At 42.5% G+C, this 18,448-nt stretch overlaps 1 protein-coding gene across 16 annotated transcripts in view; it reads right to left on the bottom strand.

Annotated features, from left to right (window-relative positions):
- Nucleotides 1-18,448, bottom strand: part of Sytl2 (synaptotagmin like 2) — a 147,235-nt gene that overhangs the window by 96,371 nt on the left and 32,416 nt on the right. For 6 of the 16 annotated variants that reach the window (XM_031387324.1, XM_031387316.1, XM_031387323.1 and 3 more), the window contains exon 1: nt 17,469-17,960. The exons of 3 other annotated variants lie outside the window; for them this stretch is intronic. The gene's annotated coding sequence lies outside the window, so the exon portion shown is untranslated. Of the gene's footprint in view, nt 1-17,468; nt 17,961-18,448 lie in introns of those variants that run through there. 7 more of the 16 variants (XM_031387330.1, XM_031387331.1, XM_031387328.1 and 4 more) reach the window with 3 other exon arrangements.

Here is an 18,448-nt window from a genome sequence, read left to right as displayed (position 1 = left end):
CTTCACTGGGGACCCTGCACTCAGTTCGATGGATGGCTGTGAGCCTCTACATCTGTGTCAGTCAGAGAGCCCTCCCTCAGACTTTCTCTGGTGGAGCACTTTCCCATTTACTAGGGGCTGACTTTTTTTAAGGGGTTAAGGACAAGGAATACCAGAAAACACCAAAGTGTAAATCCCAAGACACCAGGTCAGCATGCAGACATGTTAATACTAGCTTTCTGAGCCTAAACTTACCCTGCTGATCTCTCAGTACCTTTCCTGATCAAAGTGGAGACCAGTCCTCTGATGTCTCCACTTGTACTGTTTAATCTGCCATCTGTGATTCCCTGCGGCACTGTCCGTTGTGGACATGACTAACAGCTGCTTTCCTGGATGCCAACAAGAGCTCTTCAGATGCACACTGGGAGGTCTCTTCACGTGCCCACCTCAGTCTCTGCTCTAGCCTAAATCCAAGTCTTGAATGGAGTCATGTGTTTGGAGAGATGTTAAAACAAATTCCTGTGGACTCATGTCTAAAGTTCGAGCTTGTGAGTAAGGGAGTACTTGAGGAAAGAACTTTCTCAGTTGCTTCTCTTTGAGAAGGGGAAAGACTTGGAAGCCAACATAGGGCCACAAATGAGGACAGTGCTATGCACTAAGCCACCCTCTAGCCTAGCAACTTCTGGTAACTGAAAAACACCCATGGCTCTCAGCCCCACTCTCTGGAAATTCTGCCAGCTGCCCTGAGGATACAAAACGAGCAAGAGCAGAGAATTAACAATCTTGATACACTGACAGTACAGTGAAAAAAAATTAAACACAAACACAGTATGTAGTTGGTGAATTTCGTAGGACAGATTATTGCTGTGTGTTAAATTTACGGTGTATACCCAGTATGAGTCACAGGAAATCAGATAGAAAGATTAGCTGAGGAATACAGTCTGATCTAGGGAATGCCTGCTGCTCTCTAGGTTAGACTCTAAATTATTCAACATAATGCCATGAACAAGAGATGCTATGACATCATTGTAGCCTCTAGTAGGAAGCAATCAATCTTCAAGTTAGAGGTAAGCCTGAGCTCAAACAATATGGTTTCCTCAAACCTATCTGTCAGGAGCAGTTCAGAACAGCCCTCCTGATAAAGTAGTGGAAGCAATGAGAGTCAGATCTCTCTTATCCTTCTACGCTGTATTTCATGTCAGGGCCAATCATTGGTCTCTCAACCTACATGTAACCTTTTGAGTCTGTTTAATAAAAAGTATGTCTGAATGAGGCTCCTGTGGAATATGTAACATTAAGGACCTTCTAGTCTCCTGGAAGATTTTTTTTTTTTTGTATTCTTCAAACAAGTAATGTTACAGAAACAATAAACCAAAAGCTAAAAATAATTTCATGAGAGAAATCACAGGAGCAAGTTATTTGCTAATGATTTCCTTGCCCCAAGAATCCTAGTTTTGTATTTTATTGTGCTTCCTTCATTACAAAACACAAACACCCACACAAAAAAAAAAGAATTGGGCACTCTTACTGCCAATTTTTGTGTTCTAAAGTCAAGTAGTTTTCTTTTTCTTCCTTTGGGACTTTGAAATACAAAAGTTCTCAGAGACACATAGAGAAAAATTTCAGCCATCTCAAACTTTCATCACATCCATGAAATCTAAGCTGCTGTATCTCATACCAATTTTTTATACATCTGTCATTAGAAATCAAGGCCATAGCCCCAAAACTTCCTGTCATGGAAATTGCTTCAACAGGCAAAGAAACCATGATTTCCATGACAAAAGTGTCCCAGCTGTCACACAGTTAGTTCCGCACAAGTGACAACCCCTGTTACCAAATGGAAGGTTAGCAGATCTGTGACCAGAATTCAGCAAGCACATGTGTGCTCGCTGTTAGCCTCAGTGTCCTCTTTCCAGGAAAATACGAACCCTGAAAACCATTTCTGTAGAAATAACTAAGTGGTTTGAAAAAGAAGTCCAATGGGATCACAAATATGTCAAAATGAGATGCTTTCTATTTCTATTTCTATTATTTCTATTATTAATTAATTTTGCAATTCATTAGGCAGGGGAAAAAAATCTCAGTCCCTCCATCACCATCTCCCAAAAGAGCAAATGTTAATTCTCAAGGACCAAAGAGGACTGTGAAGATGGCTCGGTAGGCAAAAGAGCTTGCTGTGAAGACATGAGGACCTAGGTTTGGATCCTCGGAACTCAGATAAAAGCCAGACACATAGTACAAGCATCTGTAATTTCAGCACATCAAGGAGGAGATGAGAGGTAGAGCCAAGATAATTCCCAAAAGTTCAGGGGTCATTAAACAACTAAAGGACCCTGTCTCAAACAAAGTAGAAGGCAAAGAGCAAAACTTGAACTGTCAGTAGCCTCCATAAGCTTGCCTATGTTTACCACAACTGAATGAATGTAGGCATACACATATACACATGGCATGCACACACACACAGACACACACACACACACACACACATAAAATAAGATAAAGGACAAAGGAAGTATCAAGCATATTTCTTTATGGTCACAGAGTATATACCTCTCTAACACAAAACTGAGAGAAATATACAAATTTCCAGATAAGTATCCTGTCTTTCTATGAACTGGTCCTCAACTGAGGGAACTTACAGTTTGCAAAGTCTTTCTAGTTATTTGTACTAGTTTCTACTATTTTCTTGGTTAAGAGTTAGAAATATGTCCATGGATTGAGGTTGACATATAAGAACATTTATCTTAATTAATTACCTTAAACATTCATTCTCATTTGTTTACATGGGGATAAAAAAAAAAACAAACTGGGTTTCCAGGAATTACTCCATGAATTTGTGAAAAGTGAAGGCATTTCACACTGCTTCTTCTAATAACAGCACAAGAAATCACTGTGCCTTTTAAATATCTAGGTCCCAATTCTTAACACATCACTAAAAATAAAATAAGGACAAGTTTATTTCTAGTTTTATTTCAATGTGACACCAGCTAGAGTCGTTTTGGAAAAGAGAACCTCTCTTGAAGAAATACCCTACTACTACCCAAGATTGGCTTGGCCTGTGGACAAGCCTGTGGTATATTTTCTTGATTGGTGTGGGAGAATGTAGGCCATTATGTTTGTGAGAGAGGCAGCCCTGGGATGGTGGTCCTAGGTTCTATGAGAAAACAGGTTGAGTCAGCCATGATGAACAAGCTAATCCATAACCCACACTCCTCTATGGCCTTGAAGAGGTAGAATCCTCACCCCTGCCTCCAGGTTCCTGCTCTCTTTGAGTTCTCAAGTTCTGTTGTTAGTAGATTGTGATGTAGAACTGTAAACACAAATTTTAAAAAAAATGAAAAAAAAACCCTTTCCTCTCCAAGCTGTTTTTGGCCATGTGTTCTATAACATCAACAGAAACTCTAAGACAGCATCTTCATTGGTAAAATACGATGTGAAAATCATGTGAGTAAAGTCATGATGTGAAAAATCAGATGAGCTTATATATTTAAGGAACGTAAGTCAAACACAGGTTCCCTATGTAATTATTAGCTGATGTGACTACCCACACTGCTATGTTCTTAGTATCCCAAATAAAATAAAGCTCCACCCTCCAAAAGAATGTTTGCATTTCCATTCCCTAAAGTGATGGAGCCCTGGTCCCTGCTTCACTATCTAATCTAGAGACGCTGAACCTTACTACCTGCAGCCAGAGAACACTAGCAGAGTGAGCTTCCCTGCTCTGGAGTCTTGGTTTCAGGCATTTAATATTGTTAATAGTCTGTGCTCACCAATATGTCAGCCTGGACTTTATGTGGCTATGGTCAGCTCTTCCATGGTACCCTAAGATGCAATGTCTTTTAAGTGCAATGTGATGATTAGTTAAAAGAAATGATGCTAACGATAGCAACAAGTACTTGAATGATCTGCTTTCTTCTTTCTTATAAGGCAGCAATATAAAAATCTTTATCTAATAAGGCAGATTTTTCCCAGGTGATGAACTTTTGCCAAGGAGGGATAACTTTAGATAAGCTGACTCTGCAGCCAACAAACAGAAGAGACCACTGTTGATCCTTCTACCCAAGAAGAGTAAGAAAATTTGCTATTCTTGAGTCCTGTGGGACCCAGGAATGGAAACACATTCAAACACAAAGCATGCCTTCATTAAGAAGAGCTCTATGATTTTCAATTATGCTTAACATTCTCACTAGAAGAACTTTATTCCTTATTGATGCCCTGGTAAGAATCAACCATATGTAGAGCTAAGTGTGGTGGATCATGCCTGAAATTTTAGTACTTAAGGAGCTGGGGAAATAGCTCAGTGGGTGAAGGGTATACTGCAGAAGTATAGAGACCCAAGCCAAACATAGCGGTACCCATGTGTAACCACAATTTAGGGTTGGGGCAAAGGCAGAAGGATTCCCCAGAGCTCACTGGTCAGCCCATCTAGCCAAAACAGTGAGGCCTGATTCAATCAGAGACCCAGTTTCAAAAAAAATATTGTGAGGGGAACAATAGAGACTCCACATTGACCTCTGGATTTTCACACATGGATGAGTGCACCTGCATGTACACAGAGGGAGAAACAGAAGGGAAAAAGAGGGAGAGAGGAAGGAGAGGAAGGAGAGAGGAAGAAAGAGATCCTTGTGAGAATTAAACAAATATTTTATGTTAGACATCTGACACATACAAAACTCAATTTAATTTATTACCTACCCCAAGGGGTTTGCTATGGATATACAAAAACAATCAGAAGGAATTGAAAGCCATTATTGACCATAGTTTGTTTAATAACTTAATTCTGTTCCTTTTAAAACTCTGGTAGTGTCTGAGATGCTCTAAAATGGACAACCAAACCTGTTCCCAGTTGGATCCTGTAGAGAGACAGGGGTAAGGCTTCCACCTTGTCCAACAACTCATCAAGAACATAGACCTGTGGATCACATCCTCTGTCTCTTTCTCTTTCTGTCCAAGTCCCAACCAAGGTACTATAAAACAGAACGGTCACCTTCATTCTCTCCCTATAAGTAAACTGTATCCAAGATGACATCCAGCAAGAGTGGAAACTTAGCCCTAAAGCTTTCACTTATCCAGTGACACCCTTCATTTCTGAAACTTGACTAGTACATACTTTAAAGCCAGAATCCATCAAGATTCTACTAGACTTGATAGAGCTTGATCTTCTCTGGATCCTGGTTAGCTGAACTAACCAAGTCTGTCTAGACGAGCCACTCATTTCTCTGAATCGTAGTGTTCTAGTCTTTGAACTAATAATGTCACCTACCCAGTAAGGATAACATTATCATCGAATGATAGGTTTGTGGAAGCATTTTGAATGTTGCATATCTCCATACAGATATTATATTAGAGGATTTTAGTCTTTTCATTGTTTCCTGCTTTGTTGGATATAGTCTACACAGCCTATAAAAAGTTAATGTTCTTGTGCTAATCCATAGCTCTTCTCAAATGGCTACCTCCTTCTTGTTCAGGCTGCTACCTCACACTGCACCATAATTGATCCGCACTGGTTCCAGTTCAGTTTGGAGGTGGGTATCCTGTTTGTGAACCCTTCCATTTTGTTTTGCTTCAAAACAAATAAACTCTCAGAGATTCTAACCTTCTCAAAGTTTGGGATTTCAAAGCTTAACATTTGATTTTCAAGGATGAAATTGGATTTGGCTTATGAAATGACAAAACCCATGAAAGCTTTGAAAGCACTTCTTCTTATGCCCATACACACAGGTTAACAAACGCCTTCATCTCTGTAGAAGGACCAGTAATTCTCTGAGTGTTTGTATCCACAAAACCCTAGGTGGAAAATTAACAACAATAACAACAACAACAATAAGAAGGCAGTTTGGCTCTGCACGCTGTGGCAGTTCATGTTATCTTGAAGCAATGGCCAAGTGCAGTCTCGGATTTCAACATCAAGTCATGCTTACTGCTTGCTATACATTTTTCACAGAAAATATATACAAAGCTGACTCAGCAAAAGACAAAAAAAAAAAAAAAAGACATTCATTAAAGCCAGGAGGAAAATGGGTCTGAGCTTCCAAGGTCCTCACCAGAGGTCACATAAGACACAAAGCATATGTGAAATGTTGCCAATTAAGAGTTCCTTAGAGACTTGATTGAGAATTATTTGGGGGGATGGTCACATAGGCATGTATCTAGTTTCAGAATTTCTAAAAGGAAAGGGGATACCCAGTATAAGCTATCTGTATAGTCTAGATCAGTGATTCTCAACCTTCCTAGTGCTGTGACCCTCTAATACAGTTCCTCATGTTGTGGTGACCTCCCAACCATGAAATTATTTCATTGCTACTTTATAACTGTGATTTTGCAACTGTTATGAATTGTAATGTAAATATTTGATAGGTAGGATATCTGATATTTGGCCCCTGTTGGGGTTGAGAACCATTGGTCTACATACTACTCTTATCATTTAGAGTAGTGGGAACTCTCTATGACATCCAAATGTTAGTCCAGGGCCAACATTGCCAGTAGATCTGAACAAAGATAAGCTATTTCAAGCCTGATGAATTAAATTTTTTCAGCTTCCATGGAAACAAAAACTCAAATTTGTAGTTAAGAATTATTTATTAATGGGTTGGTGAAGTGGCTCATCAGTTAAGAGTTCTTACCCAAGTTCTATGCCCAGTATCCACATCAGGTGGCTCAAAACTACCTGTAACTTCAGCTTTGGGGGAATCTGTCACCTCTGCCCTCTGTAGGCACAATGTCCCTTATACACACACATAATAAAAAGCAAACATTTGTAAAAGATTAACCTCTAAATTCTTATAAGAGCCATAACTTAGTGCTTCAAAATACCTTTATTCTCTGTACTTTCCCACACTTGGTTTTTCAGTGCTGGGAACTGAGGAAATAATCAGGTCCCTGACACCCTGCCTCTAAAAGCAATAAGACCAAGAAGGAAGATAAAGTGAGCACATGAAGATGGATGTCATAGCTGTGGGTGATGACACCAGAAGAGGTATGAGACCAAACACTGAGTCAGTTAGAGGACAAGAACACCCACAGCAGTGGACCAGGAAGAGATGGGGAGTGGGGGGGGAAGAATTGCCATGCCCTGGGGGTTTAAAGACATCAGAACAGGAAAGTGAAAGGCCAGTAAGAGCTTGACAAGAGAGGCAAAACACCACTGAAGCAAATATCCAGTCTCAACTGTGTAAGGCTCTCCACGGTCAGTCGGTCCACTCCAACCTCTCTGGCCTTAGCTCCTGCCAGCTTTGCTTTGACTATACTCTAATTGGCCACCATATTCTTTCTCTACTACTCTGAACTCTCCGAGTGCTGTTCATCCAAGGCTCTTGCTACCATACCATCCATTCTCTCAGAAGAATCTGGCTGCCTGACCTCTGCTTACTTCTGACTGTCAACATCACACTGCACAATAACGATAGACATCTGTCTTCCCCCACTAGACTCTGAGCCTGAAACGATTTCTGGTATGTAGCAAAGAGTATTTATTGATTGAGTTAATACATCATTTAATCTGATATTTATCCCACTAGGGTGTTGTCCCTTTTATCACAAATATTCAGAATTTAATAAAAGTTTCAATGAACTGCCACTTTATTTTCAATGAAGAACAACCAGTCATACTGCATTTGCATGTTAACCTAGAATCGCAGGCATGACTGTCAAACACTCTCAAGGACCTGAGCAGTTCCCACTCACATTCCATCAATAATAATGCCTCGGTCTCAAAGAAAAGAGACATATGCAGAATCTACCATAGGACCAAGCCCATACTTGATTAACACCATTATGACATGGGCTGTGACCCAAGAAAGAGGTCAGATCCAAAGGTTTAGTATTCCAAGAGCTCCATATGGGATGCCTCTAGAAGTATAACATGCATGCCTCATACCCTATACCCGAAGCTTGCTTTTAGTTTCTGGCTGCTCGGAGAGTGATCTCAGGGAAAGTCTGAAGGAGAAAGATCAAAGCAAACAGATAACCCACTCCTGACTCCCTTGCACCCCAAGTAAACAGCTGTGTTCAGTTCCATGGCGTGGCATCTGTCCCTGGCAGGATCTGACAGGTGGGGTTACATTTCCTCCACACCCTTGGATCTTGGCCACCCTTTGGTTCCTGTAGTGAAGCAAGTGATCTTTACACTGGGCTCAAGTAACCAAGGCTAACTCCCCAGTGGCTTTCCCTAAGGAATTCCAGGTATAGGTCAGGTTTTCCCTGTGGTCTGAATGAAGCAGACAACGTTCTGGAAAACATAAACACAGTCCTAGAAACACACAAACACACACTTGTATGTACTTGGGTATTTTACTAAGTGCTTATGGAGAAGAGCCACACAGGTTCTTGTAGCTTCCTGTTAGTGAAGGTTTGACCAGCTGAGTCTCCCTGGCCTCCTGCCAAGAAGCTCAGAAGCTGCTAGCTATGATGGCACCTACTAAGCACAAGAAACCGTAGAGTGCATTGACCAAATTCAGCACACAGTGGGTGTCTAATTCTAGAATCTTAAACTCGATTCTAAAGACATGAAGAGAGGCCTTAGATAATCTTTCTGGAGCCTGGCCTACAAAGTGAACTCCAGGACATCAAGGGCTATACAGAGAAATCCTGTCTTGAAAAACAAAACAAAGCAAAAACACAAACAAACAAACAAAAAGATAGTCCTTCTGGGTTTAAGACTCAATCATTTTGCCAAAAGGAGACCCTATAGCAAATGAGGGCTGGGGATGCAGTTCATTGATATAGTGCTCATCTAGCATGTGAGCAGCCCCAACTTCAATGTCCATTCCAAATAAATAAATCATTTTCACTCTCATGCACATAAAACATACACATAATCCGTTGATGAATAAATAAAATAGAAAATAAGCTTAGCATATATTTACCTTTTTTAAAAAATAAAATGGCTTCAATGTGAGTCATATAAATTAAAACATAGGGGTCATCAGTTTTCAATATGCCATTGTGATGGTTTATATATGCTTGGCCCAGGGAGTGGCGCTATGAGAAGGTGTGGCCTTGTTGAAATACGTGTGTCACTGTGGATGTGGGCTTAAGACCCTCATCCTAGCTGCCTGGAAATCAATATTCTGCTAGAAGCCTTCAGATGAAGATGTAGAACTCTCATCTCCTCCTACACCATGCCTGCCTGGATGCTGCCATGCTCCTCCTGCCTTGATGATACTGGACTGAACCTCTGAACCTGTAAGCCAGCCCCAATTAAATGTTTTCCTTTATAAGACTTGCCTTGGTCATGGTGTCTGTTCACAGCAGTAAAATTCTAACTAAGAGAGCTATGTGCCCTCCGGGAGCAATCAAATTAAATAGCAGTATCTCCTATCTACACATAGTAATAACCAAAAAGAAAAAAAAATCTTTAAAACATGGTGTCTCATTTGTATCTACAAGTCCAAACAAGCATGCTGGTCAACCTCAACTGTCTTCTCTGTCCTTTGGGGTGTGAACTCTCCTAAAGAGACTTAGTCATTTCATTTGTAATATTGAGAAACTTCTGTTAATGCTTTGTGGCCTTGAGGATTAAGAGTTTTTAAGCCTGATGTTACTTTGGCTGTCATTTCACCACATTAGTAGCACCTCCTCCATAACCTACCTACCTTAAGTGTCAACTCAGTGGCCTCTCTATGTTCCCTTCTCAGCCCCCCCCCCGTCTGTGTGCTTTTAAAGGTTGTATGCCTTGTATCTGACTTCTCCACTTTGCCCCCCTCCCAACCTAGCAAAATGCCACTCAGCCACATTTAGTTCATCTACCACATTCCAAATTTTACAGGTAGCTGTCTTTCCCTGTAATCTCACAATAAGCTGTATTTCTTTTTACCAAAACATTTACCACCTTGTACCATGATTATTGCTTTACTGGTAACAACTAAATAAACCAAAAGAAGACGTCAAGAGAAATGAAAGAAGAGAACAGAGAGGAAAGGAAAAAGGGAAACAGCAATCATTAAAGTGCAGCCTAAACATGGAGACCTGGGTTCAGATTCTCGGCACCTACTTTAAAAAGTTGGTATAGCAACACACACCCATAATCCCAGCACTGTGGAGACAGGAGGATCTGGGTGCTTGCTGGCCAGCCAGTCCCATCAATGCATGAGCTACAGGTTCAGTGTGAAAGCCTGTCTCAAAAAATAAAGCAGAAAATGATAGACACCTGATGTTGGCCCCTGACTTCACATCTGCATGTGCATTCATGCACACATACACATAAGAGCATTCATACATACAAGAAGACAGAATGGTACTGACACTTGCTGACCCTGGCACCTCCCTACCTGTCTTCTGATCCATTCTTTTCTCTTCTCTGCCCTATCTTCTTTCCTTTCTCTTGGTGTCTTTTGGCCATTGGAGGTGACAACAGAAAAATAATACTCATGTTATAATATTACATAAATATATTTTTATCTTACACTGAGAGATTATGAAGCTTTTTTTCAGGAAAGGAAACAGACTTAGAAAGACTAAGTTACTTCTTAATTGAACATCTAGAAGTGTATCTAAAAGGTTATCTGAGTCCAACATGAGTTTTATTCTTCTGCCAATAGGTTTTGAGGAAACACAGGCTTCGAGACTCACACTTGACCATGAACACTAACTAGAAAGCCTTTCTGTACTATAACCCTTCTCCTATCACATTGCTATATATCCCACATTAGAATCCCAGCTTCTTACTATCTGTGTGTATACCTTAAAAATGTCTGGTTTTAACCATCGGTTGCAAAGTGTCCCAGGATTCTAGCAAGACCACAATGATTATGAAGATGATGTGTATTATTTCTGAGAGCTCTCCTTTCAACTAGATAAACAAGAGACTAACAGACTAACACCAAGTGTGTACTCAGTAAATAATACCTATTCTAGGAAATAGAATATGACTAAGCAGTTAAAAGTACTTGTGCTGTTGCAGAGGACCAGGTTTTATTCCAAGTACCCACTTAGTGGCTTATAACCATTTGTCACTCCAGTTCCAGAAGATCTTAGATCATCTTCTAACCCCAACAGGTACCAGGCACACAGGTACCAGATAAGCATGCATACAGACAAAACACTCATACACATAAATAACAATAAATTAATCTTAAATGGATATTCTGCTTATCACCATGTTCTGGTTATTATTTGTAGTAACACCAAAATGAATGGGGGAAAAAGAAACAATGTCTTCTAAAGACCATAGATGATACGATTTACTTAATGTAAACAGCACTAGTTCTTAACACTCGAAGAATTACACATTAATCATTTTTTTCTAGAGCAATATTGATCCCTCTTTAAAATGTATCTGTTTAATTTGAGATAGGGGTGCATGCCACAGCACACATATGGAGGTCAGAGGACAACTATCAGGATCAGTTCCTTCCCTCTACGGTGTGGGTCCTTAGGATCGAACTCAGGTTGTTAGACTTGGCAGGAGACTGTACCTGCTGAGCCATCTGCCTAGGCCCAGTATTAATCCTTAAGTAGGTTCCAAGCAGCTGCCTCACCACTTGGTAGTTTATTGTCCCCTAGACACTCCCTGAACTACTTAATCCCCATTATTACTATCTCTCATAGAAAAATCTCCCAAATGTTTGCAACATACCCATTTTTAAATATTCTTTTGTGTAGTCTCAACACTGTACAAGCTATGCATCCTATGAGATCTACATCTAGAACTCAGTTTGTAACCTCCTGCATTCATGAGCAAGAAGACAGGATGCTATTAGGACACATATAGGTACCAAATACTTCAAATTGTCTTCTTATGATCCAAACCATGGGTTCTGAGGCCAGATGCATGAGGTCAAATCTCTATTCCTTCTCTTGTTAGCTATGTTACCTTGGACAACTTGTCTGTGCCTCAATTTCCAATGAATGAAACAAAAAAATACCATCAGTAACAAACTGCTTTAATAGTTAGCAAATGTATGTAGGTCCATGTTTAGAATAATATCTGATACAAAATAAGTGCTAAATAAAGTTTAGATACCACTATCATCATCTTCTTTCATCATGGGGTTAAAAAAAGCATTCTGAAGCCATCACAGATAATGTATTATGTGCCATTAGCAACCAAACACATCCTAGCTCAGGGGAAATGCATGGAAGAGTAACTGAGGATGAATCCTATGTAACCAGTAATGATATCTTGAAAACATAGATGCACAAACTCACAGCATTCACTGATGAGTGTCTGTGACTTTAAATGCTCATGAGTTGCTGTGAATGCATCAGACAGAAACTAGTTAAATAAGAAATGACCCCAGGTAGTTATGAAGCAGCAAGTCTTTAAATGATGACTCTTGGCCAGCCACTAAGCAACAGCATCAGTTTTGGCTGATTTTTACTAAATACACAAACTTATTCAAGTCTCTCTGCAACCTCAAGAGGCAGATAGGACCATAGCCATTTTAGCGATACATGAAGATTATAGGATATGGTAACAAGTTAGGGTTTGGGGACAGCAAGATGAGTTCCCTAAACATACCCGCAATGACAAAACTGAACCAACCTTAGTATACATTCGGAAAGCATCAAACTGTACTTCCAAAATTCAAATGACTAGTTTAAAACCAACAGTGGTAATGAATCTGCTGTAAAGAATCCAACTTGCCACATCTACCTTCATTCCCATGCAGATCACTGGCAGGGAGACCAGAGCACAGATCTGACTGAACAGCTTCTTCTGGTCTAGTCTCCAGCTTGTGCCCTCAGCCTTGCAGCCCTGTGTTTTAACCAAGTGACTCAGCCAGTGGCAGGAAAGCCCAGGCGCCTGTGGCCATGAGTAATGGCAGCATAAAACACATCTGTCTGATCGGAGCTGATGGTGTCAGTTCAGTACTGAGAAAATGTCACAGTAAAACAATGCTCCCAAGAGGGGAAAAAGAAGAGCCTGTTCACCCAGGAGCCAAGTGATGCCTTTCTTTCTCCTCTAGCTCAGACGTGTGTGGAATTGCTTACAAGGTCTTTCTGTGTGTGCATGTGGGCCCACACTCTTGTGTTTCTATACATACTGGGGATCTACTCCAGGCCCTTGTGTATGCTAAGCAAGCACTTTACCTCTGAGATCCATCCCCACTCCCACAACTATTTCTTGGTGAATTTATAGAAAGAAGACTCAGGAATATGAAGCCAAATCTATGTCTATTGGTAGCTACCAAGAATGGATAAAATGTGCTGTGAGGGGCTGGGGAGATGCTCAGAGGTTACATGTTTGTCTCACTAGCATGAGGACCAGAGTTAGGATGCTCAGAACCCACATAAATGATGGGTGGGCACCAGCCTCAGAAGTAAGAGAGAGGAGAATCTCAAAAACAAGCCAGCTGGGGAGACTAGTCATGTCTGCAAGCCCTGGGTTTGATTTAGAGATTGTGCCTCATTCAGTACAGTGAAAGAGTGATTATGTATGTTTCCTGACATCAACGTCAGGCCTCCACATGCATGCAAACTCACATACATGTGACACACATACACATGGTAGGGTAGGAAATGCTTTCATTGTAGCCATGTTTTCTCTCAATCATTGACGAGAGACGACATCTATGAATGTGTTTGGGGAGGTTTACATTCAAAAAGAAGTCACTGTAACTGTCGGAGGGGCACAGCACCAGGTTTCAGCAGTGTTTCATTTGTTCACTTATGGTTTAATTTAAAATACTTCACTAAGCCTCTATGGAGTGCCAGTCTCAGGGCGCAGCATTGAAAAGCTCAGCCTGAGCCCTTGGGGCCTCAGACTTTCCTACATTGGTCTTTTCTTTGCATCCCTGTGCTGACCACAGCTATGTTCTCTCTCCTGTCTTCTGTAACCTCTTTTCATTCTGTCCAGTCCTTCAATAGTCAAGTAGGGTCATGTGCCTCTCCCACATTCTGCAAGAGTTCTACCACATGGCCAAGTGCCCAGGGGGCACTACGGAAAAACACGGTACTTAGTAACTTAGCAGCAAATACTTCATGAACCACATGACTTTATTGTGATTTTTTAAAAGACATTGCTTTTATTATATTTCTATATACCTACCATTCCAAAATTTATCCCCCAAACTGTTCTCTCCTCCCAAGCTTTTAGGGAGTTCTAGACTAATAGCTAACAATTAAAAGACTAAAAACAACTGCCCTCTAAACAAAGTGTGAATGACAGCCAGGTGAGGACTGTCACAAAGCTGTCACCAAAAGCTCAAAGCAACAGAGAGTAGGACCATTTTCCCACTACCAGAGTCATTTGGGACATGGGCAGAAAATAACTCAGAATTAGATCTTTAAGACTGCAAGAACTCTCATCCAATCCAGCTCCCCAACTGTTTAAGTAAAGAAGCCTGAATTCAGAAAGGAGAAAGCCCGGTTTGTACGATTGGTCTTTTGTGAGTACAGAGGTAATAGCCAAGACACTGGCTTCCCACAGTAGGTCCCATTTGTCTGTCTCCCTGTCTGCCAAAGAATACAATGAATGCCGGAGAAAGCCCCTTGAGGTCATGGGTCGTGGCTCCCCATCTTCAGCAATGTGCCCCTGCCCTTCAAACTGCTCTTACTGTTTCTGCCTAGCATACCTTAGACAGCTCTTAGAATTTCCTGTATAAATATATAGTTCCCTTGAAGGTCAAGTCTGCCTTCACAGTGTAAAACAAAGGGACTACCTTACATTTTCTGATCAAGACTTTAAGATTAAGAATTATTAACTGCCAAATAGTCTTGGACTCTTAATTTTAAAATAAGAAGGAAAGAAGGAAGAAAGGGGGGAAGGAAGGAAGGATAGAAGGAAGAGGGGAGGGGAAGAGAGGGAAGGGAAGAGGAAGGGAGGGGAGAGAAGAGGAGAGAAGAGAAGAGAAGAGAAGAGAAGAGAAGAGAAGAGAAGAGAAGAGAAGAGAAGAAAAGAGAAGAGAAGAGAATTTGAGCTCAAGTTGCATAAAACATTTATATTATAACTGAGTTCTATTGAGTTAAAAGTTGGATCCCACCATGCCTTTAAGTTTGACAAAGCTTTTGAACTTTCTATATTTAAACATATCAACACCATGCACATTTGTATACAATTCAAGTAATAAATAATAACTAACATGTAACACTCGGTTCTCATGACTGACTGGCAAAGGAAAGTCGTAATATAGTCGGAATCTCCCCTGAAGGTACCGAGTGCTTGGTGATACCACTGGGGCATATTGGAATCTTTGGGAAGAAGGATAAGGGGACTATAAATACAGCTCTGTGGATATGAGTGCTCAGAGGGGCTTAGGGGCACTGGATGCTCTTCCACAGGACCCAGATTAGAGTCCTAGAACCCATATGACTGTGCACAACAAATCTGCAACTCCAGTTCCAGGGGATGGGACACCCTCTTCTGATCTCCAAGGGCACCAGGCACTCATGTGGTATATGCAAAACACTTACATACATTAAATTTATTACAAAAGAAGGGAGAGAGGGAGAGGGGGGCAGAGAGAGATCGGTAAGAGTTCCTCTTCCAGCAGACTCTGGTTCTGCTCCAAGCACCCACACGGTGGCTCACAACATTCTGTAATTCCAGTTCCAGATGGTCAGATCCCTCTCCTGGTTCCTATGACCACTTCATGCATGTGGTACACAGATATACATGGCGGCAAAGCACCTACCCATAAAATAAAAGTAAGAAAACTTCTTTTAACTTCTGTTTTAAAAAGGAAGTAGACTATGGTCTTTGGAACTTCATACCTTGAAGGCATTCACTTGCAGAGGAAACTGAGGTCCCAATGCCTTCTCCTCTGCCATACACTCCCACCATCAAGCACTACCTTGCCACAGGCCTAGAAGCAGCAGAGGGCACTGAACACGGGCCGAAACCGCAAGCCAAACAAACCCTCTTCACTAGTTGATCATACTAGGTGTTTTGTCAGGGTAACAAAAATCTGACTATCATAAGGGGATCATCATCTCCAATTTACAGAAGAAGGAAATTGGCTCAGGGAAGCTACTGCTGGGATCATTGGCTTGGAGTTTAGGGGCCCAGGCTGCCCCCACCCTCCACCGCTCCATCGTCCTTCAGGCAGCAGATCACTGTGCACAAGGTGCTAATTCATTCATTCATTCATTCCACAAATGTTTATTGAGTAAAGCCTGGAACGAGCCTCTTAAGGGACAGAGGTATCATTCACAAGCCAACGGTCGGGTCTAACGGATCAGATTCAGACAATCGATCTTTCATTAGACCCCAAACCATTTCTAAGCATAAAGCAAACAGAACTCCTGCCCCACCCAAGCAGTAACAGCTGAGTGGATCAGGCAGGCTTTCTGGAGCAGAGCGACTGAGAGAGAGGCAATATCAGTCACTGGTTCTCTCAGAAGGATGGACCTGACCATGCATGCCAATAGGACCTCTGAGATGCTTTAACGGTGCCTGGCACTTAGTGAGAGCTCAATAATGCTTGCTTGCTTGCTTGCTTGCTTGCTTGCTTGCTTTTTACCTGCCCTGGCTTGTCTTTACCAAAAAGCACAAAGTAGAAAAGTTTTAGAATTAGAATCTAGGTGTGTTAGGATAGGAGAACCAATCTTTCTGAGGCTCAGCATCTCAATTATAAAAAGAAGTATAGTGTACCAACCTTGTGAGGCTTTGTGAGAATTTAGGAACGCATTGTATAGAGAAGAGTGTCTGGCCCGTAATAAACGTCCGGAAAAGAGAAATCAGCATCACACCTCCTCCTTCACTGAACCTCTCTTGTCTTTCCTGGACACTTTTAGTAGGTCCAAGAATCTGATTTCAAATGTACGCCACTCCAGGAATGATGAGGGGCAGAGATGAAAGAAGTTGTTTGGGGGCCAGATGCTAGAGAGCTCCAGAAACTGATTCAAGACCTCGGGCACTTTCAGCTAGCTTGCATTGTCCTGGCTTCTCCATCCTGCAGACAGCAGGACCAGCATTCTAGCCAGAAAGGACTGTCAGAAGGAGAGAAAGCTGGACAGCAGTTTGGACCCACCCCACCCTCCAGTCGTGTATCTGAATCCCCCAGGTTTCCTCTGCACACTACTACGAGGCTGTAGGGTCAAAGCGTGTGTCCAGAGCCTACAACCTGGAGTCCTGGAAGCTGGTCACATACTAGCCCTTGGTGAGAATGAGAACTTTTCAACGATACAGGAAATGGAGCCCCTCATAGCCAAAGGCGATTTATAAAGGGAGGAAAGGGAGGAGGCATTGTGAGCCCAGAGACCCACTTCCTACCCCACTTCCTAAGGCTACTGGATGGGTCTTACACCCTGACACATGCGGTTTTGCAGTTTGAAGCTGGCAGATCCCACCCATGTGACTTAGCTCGCTACGGAAAGAAGTCTGGTTGGGTGTAGAGGAAAATGTCCCAAAACAAATCTGTTAATTTTCAAACTAGAGTTCGCGGGTCCCTTGGCTGGCTCCCTTCGCTGCACCTGGGGAAAGCTCTACCCTCTGCCAGTCTTCACCTGAGCACCCTGCGGGCGATTGCTCCGCAGCCAGCCTCCAGCCCCAGGTCTGGGGTCAAGCCTTCAAAGTACCACCCCCAGTCCCCGTCGCGACTGCCTACCTGGTGTCCCTAACTTCCCGGACACACGGCGGCAGCGAGGGCAGCAGAAGTAACTCTTAACTAAAGGAGACACTGAGAAATGAAGCTTGTTGGTTGCCGACACCGGTGGTTCACTTTTGCAGCAGTCAGGATAGCGAGGACAACAGAAATCTCTCTCTACACCAACTCCTCCAGCTACACCAAGAGCCAGAGCAGGACCAGAAAGCAGTCCTGGTGACACCGCCAGTGGGCGGAAAAGTCACAACCAGAGCTCGCGCCGCGTCTCTGCCCCAGCCCCAGCTGCCCCCTCTACCTCCTCGGCGCTGCCAGCTACTCTCTGCCGCCCGGCGCTCGCAGCCGGTTGCGCCGCCCAGGTGTCGCTGCTGTTCGGGGCGGGCTGAAGGGAGGGCAGCGCCTGACCTTCCCGGGAGCACCGAGCTCGCCCCGCCCGCCCTCGCCTGCGGGGCCGCCTCCTGTGCTCTGGTCTCTGCGCTTCTCTCTCGCTCCCTTCCAGGCCTCCTTCTCGAGTTTTTATTCAAAATAACGGAAACGGTACTTTAAAAAAAAAAAAAGTCCCAATTCATGAGGGGCACGGATAGCTTCCATCTGAAACGTTGAGACAGTCACCACCGTGCGGGGAGAAGAGGTGCCTCGCAATCTGGCAAAATGTTCTAACCCCGGGCATCGGTTTCTTTATACAGATAATTAGGATTAAATAATGTGATACTTTAAAAGTAGCAGTGGGAGAGAGGGGCAGGGTGGAGGGCAGAAGGATTACCTTGAGTTTGAAGTTAGTCTCTACTAGAGAATGAGACGCAATACAAAGAAAGGAGACAGAGACAGAGGCAGAGAAAGAAGAAAAGAAGAAGCGTATTAAAAGTATCTACTGGAAGTAGATAGGGCTAATGGGGTGCCTCGTGGTAAAAGCACTTTCAGCACAATCAGGAAAACCTGAGATTCCTCCTTCCACCATGGAAGGAGAAAAATCGACTCCCCCCCCC

Source organism: Mastomys coucha, unplaced genomic scaffold (genome assembly GCF_008632895.1).
Source record: "Mastomys coucha isolate ucsf_1 unplaced genomic scaffold, UCSF_Mcou_1 pScaffold21, whole genome shotgun sequence".
NCBI lineage: Eukaryota > Metazoa > Chordata > Mammalia > Rodentia > Muridae > Mastomys > Mastomys coucha.
This window is presented reverse-complemented; position numbering and strand designations above follow the sequence as displayed.